At 38.4% G+C, this 8,771-nt stretch overlaps 1 pseudogene; it reads left to right on the forward strand.

The window, feature by feature from the left end:
• The first annotated feature begins 317 nt into the window (after window positions 1–317).
• LOC125401418 (large ribosomal subunit protein eL8 pseudogene) lies at window positions 318–7,346 on the forward strand (annotated as a pseudogene).
• Window positions 7,347–8,771: the final 1,425 nt, after the last annotated feature.

The raw sequence follows: 8,771 nt of genomic DNA on the forward strand, positions 1-8,771 counted from the left end.
GAAACCTGGAATGATCTGCTTTCTTTCACCACTTCAGAAATACAGACACCCTATTCTCAACACTCCAGATGAAGAATCAGGAGGATTTTGAGTTCTAGACAAGTCCTGGCTACATAGTAAGCTCGTGGCCAACCTAGCCTAGAAAGTAAGACCTTGTTTCTGAACAATCAGCCAACAACCACAATAATAACAAAATACCCACAAGTAAACGTGAATAGAAATATTTAAAATTTTTCTGTTTTGGTTTATACATAGTTGTAAGGTGGCCTAATGATCTAAGGCCACTTTATATTTTCATTCTCTCAGAGAGAATGAAAATGTCGGTGTCGGTGTGTGGTGTAGCCATTTTCTCTAATATTGAAACATTCCATTCTGCAGGTAAATTCTTTAAGACAGACAGTAAATGACTCAAAATAATTTCAGGAAGTCCCTGAAATTGGCAAGATTCATTAGACCCCTTCCATGCCAGAGTCTGCAATAAAAGCTGAGAGTTCCCCTCAGGGAAGCAGAGCCAGGCCGCAAAGAAGGTTCTCAACCTAGTCAAGCTGCAAAGAAGACTTTAAGACCCAACCAACTGTCTGGAAGAAGCAGAAAGCAGCCAAGCTGATTGGAAGAGGGTTAGAGCTCCTGAGGAACCTGGACATGCAACTGGCACTCTCTAGCCTGCTGAACTGCCTGTCGGCTGTGCAGTGTAAACAACCCCTTGCCCATATTCCTGTAAGTGAACCTCAACAAAACTAATCGGTTTATCGGGTTGAACTTTGGTGGTATCCACACTTTGATCTCCCCAGGAAAAGTTTTGTCACACAAAACAAAATGAATGTTTCCTGACTTTCACCATTTTGTTAACAAATATCTAAAACACTAGAATAGCTGTGAAATTTTGCCATAGAAGAAAAAGGAGAAAAAACCAAGCAAATTATAAGAGCAAATATTCTTCAAAAAGATTAAATTGGTGGTATGGGAGCAGAGAAGGCAAGTGGAAATATTTTGGGACACATTTATAAATCAGATCTGTTTATGTCATCAGAACAGGAGAATATAGAAATCAGAGTTCATACAATTTGTTACATTTTCATCATAATGTTCATATCAATCCTATTATTACTATACGGTCATGTGACTGCCAGTGGCAAAGCTAGAGTCTAAATGCATGTTATCTGGCTGCAAAGTGCACTCTTTCTCTTACTGCATACAGTCTTCTATTCAGGCTTCCGTTCATACACTTCCTATATGCTTAGAAAGAGACCCTCTACCTACAGCACCTAGTGACTAAGTGGCCACAGGCAAATCACCTTAATCCTTTTAGGTTCATATTACTCACCCATGCAAAGGAAACGTGACATCCTATTTGTCGTTACTGAGATGTTGGAAGGTTAAATAAGGCAATGTTCTGTAAGAGTAACTTTTATACATACAAGTCATTGTTGCTAAAACTTATAAAGAAAAATGTTGACAAGATTGCTTAGTCAGTAGATGTTATCTTTGAGGACTAGTAGGAACCTCAGCTGGAAATAATTGCTTTCTGAATTAGACATACTCTGGACCATTGCTGAGTTATATTATAAACAGCCAGTTCATGTCTCCTCATCTTGCCAAAATTGTCATGAAGTAGATAAATTCAGAGTAGATTGATAATATGGTAAATGTTTTGAGCAGATTAAGACCCATAAGAAAAGATGGGCTAAATTCATTTGGAAACAATAGCAGTCTCTTAATGCATAAATAATTATAAGAAAAAGATAGATCAGTGTGGTGGTTTGAGAATGTCCTCCATAGACTCACGTATTTGAACACTTGGTGGCACTGTAGGGGGTGAGGTTAGGAGGTATGGCCTTGTTGGAGGAAGTACCTCACAGGAGCCAGGCCTTGAAAATTTAAAAAGTTGTACTGTTTCTAATTGTTCTCTCTCTGTTTCGTTATTGCGGTGTGGATGTAAGCTCTCACCTTCCTGCCCCAGTGGCCATACCTGTCACTTGCTGTCATTCTATCTTTACCATTACCGATCTAACCCTTATGAAACGGTAAGTCAAATAAACTCTTCTTTCTCTGTCAGGGTGTTTAATCACTGCAACATAAAAGTAACTTATGCAACTATTTTTGTTCCTGTTCTTTGAAAAATAACATGAAAATTACTATGGAAATATAGTATAGATGTGAGAAAAAATTTACTGGTAGAGTTGCTTGTTACAGATTAAAATAGACTATTAAAAGACATGGCAACTTCTTTGTTGATGACCTTTCTAAAGAAAAATGGGCACAAATCAATTTTGTTTGGTCAAGAAGAGATGCTTGTAATCACAATCCTAGAAATGCTAAATTCCTGTGATCTCCTTTCAAGACCTCTCAGGCTAATTCCCTTGACTAACATAAAAGATCTAAATTTTTTCAAATAACTTTTATCTAAATAGGCAAATTATGTAAATGTACTACCACTCTACAATATTTTAAGTTGATGTATTTTTGTTAATATGCTTGTACCTACGCAGGTAACTTCTGCAGGATTTAGATACCCATGAATTTGTGTGTACTTTTGAAAATAATGTAGTATCCTTTTTTGAATATATTTCCAAGTTACTTGGATATCATTTACTGTTCCTTTTGTTATTTCCATAAAGTATTGTCTATAAGGTCTCAGTTTTGTAGCTTTCACTGATATACACCATGTCTTTCTTTTAATATGTTCCTTTAGGGATGTAATAAGAGGTTGTTTCAAATTTCCTGTTCTTACAAACTGTGGTATGAAGGCTACATTATTTTATGCCTTTGTTTTCTTTCCAGTCCTTGTCAGAGTTTGATCAGGTAGTCATTCATAACTAGAACAATTATTTTGCCAGATTGCTCTAAAAAAATGGTAGTGAGCTAATGAGAAGAGGCTCTGTTCCCTTATCCACACTCAGCGACACTGACCTGGATGGTTTCCCATCAGCTGAGTGAGGGTAAAATTGACTGAAAGAGTTACTCACTGCCAGCTTTCTTCTTTACTTGTTGGAGTTATATCCTAGTAGCTTACATCTTACCTTTATTCCTATTTGTATAAGGCTTCTATTTTATTGAATCCAGACACACCCTCTATAGTTACAGCTGTTATTCCCTTGTCTACTTCTGGTCTGTTACATTTATCTTTTCGTCTATTATAAGTGACATGTAGGCTGGTAACTGACATCCTTACATTGTTAAGTCACCCCATCGAAAGGCAGCTCCACGTGTATTCAAGTCTTTAAGTTGTTTAGTAGGGTTTTAACTTGCCTCTTAAAAGGGGTAAGGTATCTTAGCTTATATGTGGTTGTCTCTGTAGAAGCTAACATTATTAGTAATTTAATATACATGTTCTGTTAGTTCATGCCCTTTATGTACTGCATGTAAATCTCTCGAGACTAAGAGGTATGTGTAATGTGATATGTACAGTGTCTACATGGATCCCTGTAAACATGGATAGTGATGTATTCTGGTCATTAAACTATTTTTCTCTTCCAAAATGCTTGTAGCCAAGTAATAAATTCTAAGAGGTGATTCTTTTTCAAATAAGAAGTTGTCCAATCATAATATACTGATGTAGTAAAATAACTCAGTTCCTTATTTACATTACAGAAATCATAAAGACTTCCTAACATGTGTCACGCTGTCATGTGGTCAAGTGTGATCTAGGTCGACCTCAGATTCTGAGACCACTCAGGGAAACTGCGAGATAATAATGGTTTTCATAATAATTCTAAAGTACTTTTTTTTTCTTTTCCCACTGAATTGCAACAAGAATGGTGGGGTGGTAAAACTGCCTGCAGTTTTCATCGGACATGAATCAAAATAGTGCCTCCAAACTGTATTAGTGGACATATACTTCACTGACACACACTGCTTGCAAAGTAATGGCACAGATAAAATATAATTAAAACATTAACTTCATTTAGTAAGGAATATGTTGAACAGGGTGTGGTTTCACACATCTTTAATCTCAGCACTCAGGAGGCAGAGACACATAGATATCTGTGAATTTTGTGCTAGTTAAGGCTACGTGGTGAAACCTTGTCTCAAAATGTATGTATGTATGTGTGTATGTATGTACATGTGCATGTGTGATAGATAGATAGTAGAACATACACACACACAAAATATCTGTAGAATATTTCCAGGCATGGTAGTACATACCTGTATACCTAGCAATTAGGAGACTGAAGCAAGAAATAACATGAGTTTAAGCCCAGCCTGAACTAAATAGTGAGAATTTCTCATAAAATAAAACAAAATTGGTTAATTGATTAACTAATTAATTAATTAGCTGACTAACAAGACACAAACCCACAAATCTTGCTTTGGAATAAACATTGACTCATTTTATTAAATCTAAATACTTAATTGTATGTCTTTTTATGATAAAATAGAAAGTATGGTTGGTAGGATAGTCATCTTTTTTTAATGTTTTCTTTATTATTTATTATGTGTACAGTGTTCTGCCTGATGGTACACCTGCAGGCCAGAAGGGGGCACCAGATCTCATTACAGATGGTTGTCAGCCACCATGTGGTTGCTGGGAATTGAACTCAGGACCTTTGGAAGAGCAACCAGTGACCTTAACCTCTGAGCTATCTCTCCAGCCCATATTTATGTTAGTCATCTTAAGAAAAACACTGCCATTAAAAAAAAAAAAATTGCCGCTACTAAAAGCTGAGGCAGTCATTTATTTTCACAGAACATCAGTACAGTGTGAAAAAACAACTGGCAGACACATGTAAGGTCCTGGACTTGGCATTCTGCAAATGCTTTCTGAAAAAAAATTTTAATTGAGTCAAGTTTAAAGCTGTCAAGTAAAAAATAGAACTTTGGAAATTTTTATTCATTATCATGAGCTTGAAAGCTCCCAATATTTAAAGACTTTTCTGAATGTGTATTTTTTAAAAATAAATATGTCAACATTTAAAATTTTTTGTGAACTAGTGAATAAATATTTTCCAAATGGCCAATGTTGGAACTTACAAAATTATGTTAGGTAAAAAACACATTCAAATATGAAAATCAACTAATGAATTTATCCACAAATTCGTTAATTATTCAAAATTAATTGTTATGGTTCAGAGTCCATATTGCATGTAACCTTTAAGGACTTAGTTCTCTTGAGCATTACTTGCTATCAAAGAACGTATATGCAGTTATCTGAAGCATTTATTAAATATTTAGTGCAAAGACAAATTTCTTCATATAGTGTCATGTTTTTTAAAATTTGTTCTTTTGAGATATGGCCTTCCTATGTAGCCCAGACTGGCCTCGAAGTCATAATTCTCCTGCTCCAACCTCCCAAATAGTGGATTACAAGCATATTCCACCATGCCTAGCAGATTTCCTTTATATGTTGTAATACAAGTTTTAAGAACATTTCTTTCAGAAGATATCTATCACAGATAAAGAAAGCAACGACACCAGCTTGGTGAACTGAAAAGGTTCATTGGGCTTTCTTTTCTTATTTTGTTTTATATTTCTTTATTTTTTGAAACGGAGTCTCACTATGTAACTGACTGCCTTGGAATTCACTGTGTAGACCACCAGGCTGGTCTGCAATTCACAAAGAGCCAGTGCTCCCTGATTTGTTGGGATTAAAGTCTGCGCCACCAATGTCAGAGTCTCTTACAGGATCCTTGGTGACACAGGCTGCTGCATCACTGAAAAGTTCCACTTGGCATGGTTTACAACTCTGAAAACCTGCATCACTGGTACCCCTTGTACAGTGTGTATGTAGTCAATTATACCACGGAACAGCATCCTCATTTCCAGTGACGTTTTACTGCTTATACAGCCTTAGAAACGAGTCTTGTGAGTCTTGTAAGACTCAAGATCTTAAAAGTGGTTTTTGAATTTCATGAATCTGTGAGCCTTTCCTCTGGGAGGGAATGTTTCAATCCAGAGTAAACAACTACACAAGAAGAAGAAACGTAGCACTACAGAGTGAAGGTGGATACAGAGAAGAGAATCCAGAGTACCAAACCAGCAATCAAACCAGGCATTGACAAGATTTGCAAAACGAACGAAGGCTCCATTCTGTGTTTTTCTGTTTTAAAAAGCAGACGATTCTTTACAAAATGGTATTTATGTTAGTAGAACATTGGGGTTTTTTTTGTTATTTTTAAATGAGCAAATACAGAAATATTTTCAAAATTTATCTCAATTTCTAACAGCACTTAATGGTAGATATAATGTTGTAAGTTGCCCCTTGTTGGGCTGTCACATGTTGTGAGCCACCTTTCAGGGTGACTTTTGCCGGGCTCCTAGCCAAGTCGGGTTCTTACATTCCAGGGTCGCGGTGTGAGGATTAGGAATAGACATAGGGTGGTAAAGAGAGGGCAACTCAGTGAATACTGAATGCTGAATTCTTCAGCGTTTATTTTTCCATATACTTTTATACCCCAACACAAAAGGGGGAAAGACAAAACACTGCTTCAACATGATACAAAGAACAACCAGAACAGTTACTTGCTTCAATTCTTTGAGACATTGCGTCACTAGTTCATGAGGAAAGCATTCTAATTCTCTCTCTGTCAGTCTGGCAAGATGCCCAAGGGAAAAAGAAAGCTAAGGGGAAGAAGGTGGCCCCAACCCCCGCCATCGTGAAGAAGCAGGGGGCTAAGAAGGTGGTGAATCCTTCGTTTGAGAAGAGGCCTAAGAACTTAGACATTGGGCAGGACATCAAGCCCAAGAGAGATCTCACACGCTTCGTCAAATGGCCCGGCTACATTAGGCTGCAGCGGCAGAGGTCCATCCTCTATAAGCGGCTCGAAGTTCCTCCTGCCATTAATCAGTTCCCCCAGGTCCTGGACCGGCAAACAACTACCCAGTTGCTTAAACGTGCCCACAAGTACAGACCAGAGACAAAGCAGGAGAAGAAGCAAAGGCTGCTGGCCCGTGCTGAGAAGAAAGCTGCTGGCAAAGGGGTCCCAACTAAGAGACCACCTGTCCTTCGAGCTGGCGTCAATATAGTCAATATAGTCACCACTTTGGTAGAGAACAAGAAGGCTCAGTTGGTGGTGATTGCCCATGACGTAGACCCCATTGAGCTGGTGGTCTTCCTGTCTGCCCTGTGTTGGAAGATGGGAGTCCCCTACTGCATCATTAAGGGAAAGGCCAGGCTGGGGCAGCTGGTCTATAGGAAGACGTGCACCGCTATTGCCGTCACACAGGTTAACTTGGAAGACAAGGGTGTTCTGGCCAAGCTGGTGGAAGCTATTAGAACCAATTACAATGACAGATATGATGAAATTCGCCACCCCTGGGGAGGCAACGTCCTAGGTCCTAAATCTGTGGCTCGAATTGCCAGACTGGAAAAGGCAAAGGACAAAGAACTAGCCACTAAGCTGAGTTAAATGTACTGCCGAGTTTTCTGTAAATAAATATAATTACAAGCTTTCAAAAAGAAAGAAAGAAAGAAAAGAAAGAGAAGAAAGAAAGAAAGAAAAGAAAGAAAGAAAAATGAAAAGCATTCCATTGTTTGGGCTGTGAATCCACCCTAGACCAGGTATCTTGAAGGCGGTCACTACCTTACTCAAATCTCCTAATTCAAAAGAAGGAACAGAAATATGTTTGAATTCTCTGACCTTTGGTCAGGATGCAAAAGATACACCTCTACGGGCTATCTTAATGTCCAAAACACCAAGTAACCACACCCTAGGTCAGGATGTATAGCCACAGTTGTTGTCAACAACTTTGAATAAGCTCAAACTCTCTGACCTTCAGTCATGGTTGAATAAGCTCACATTTTTGGGCCTCCACAATATAACACACACAAAAAGAGCTTAAGAGTGTCAATTTCCTGAAATGAGAAAGTGGCAAAGCCATCACTCTGATAGAACACACCAGGAAACAACATTCTCCTTCTAATTAATGTGTGCAGATATCTTGACACACAAAAATAGAATCAGATTGTTTAAGAACATTAAAAGAAATATGATGGTATATTATATGTACTTTAATTAATTAATTAATTTTTTAGGTTTTAGAGACAGGGTTTCTTTGTGTAGCTCTGGCTGTCCTCAAACCTGCTCTGTAGACCAGGCTGACTTTGAATTCAGAGGTCTGTCTGCCTCTACCTCCCAAGTGCTGGGATTAAAGGCGTGTGCCACCACCACCTGGCTCTAGAGGTACTTCAAATCCAGGGCACTGGGATGTCTTTACACCCATGTCTGGGGCAGTTCCAATCTAATCAGATTAATGCATGAATTATTAGTAAGAACAGCCCATTGACGTGCCAGTGGAAGTTCAGCACAAGTAAGGAAAAAGTATTTCATCAATCTGGGATAAAGGAAGACTAGAGAAGAGACCAGCGTGTCTGTGATAGAGAACAATGGGGAAAGGCGGTGCCGGAGGTTGGAGAAATAAGCAAAGCCTATGTGTCTGTGATTTGAGTTAAAACAAATCTCCAGTGGGAACAGATACTGAGATTTCAGGAACTTCTGCTAGCTCTTGTGTGGAGGATGGACCGGAGCGTAGGGGGAGTGTTGAGTTGGATGGTAAAGACATTGGCTCCAAGAGGAGCCAAACAACTAGGCTAACATGATGAGAATGGAGACAGAATAAAAATAATGAAACCTAGACATATCTTGATGGGGGCAGTAGGACCTGATGATGAATTTTGGGAACTCAAGAGAGGAACCCAGGGTGATTCTTAGTTTTTTGACTAGAGCAAAAACTAGAGTATGCTTAGTGAGATATCCATCACTTCACAGTCATCACCATACCTTACTTTCCCATGTGACTTTTCATCAAACTTGCATGAAAAACATTCAGAATCT

The sequence above is a fragment of the Myodes glareolus genome, chromosome 4 (assembly GCF_982192425.1).
Source record: "Myodes glareolus chromosome 4, mMyoGla1.1, whole genome shotgun sequence".
NCBI classification, from domain to species: domain Eukaryota; kingdom Metazoa; phylum Chordata; class Mammalia; order Rodentia; family Cricetidae; genus Myodes; species Myodes glareolus.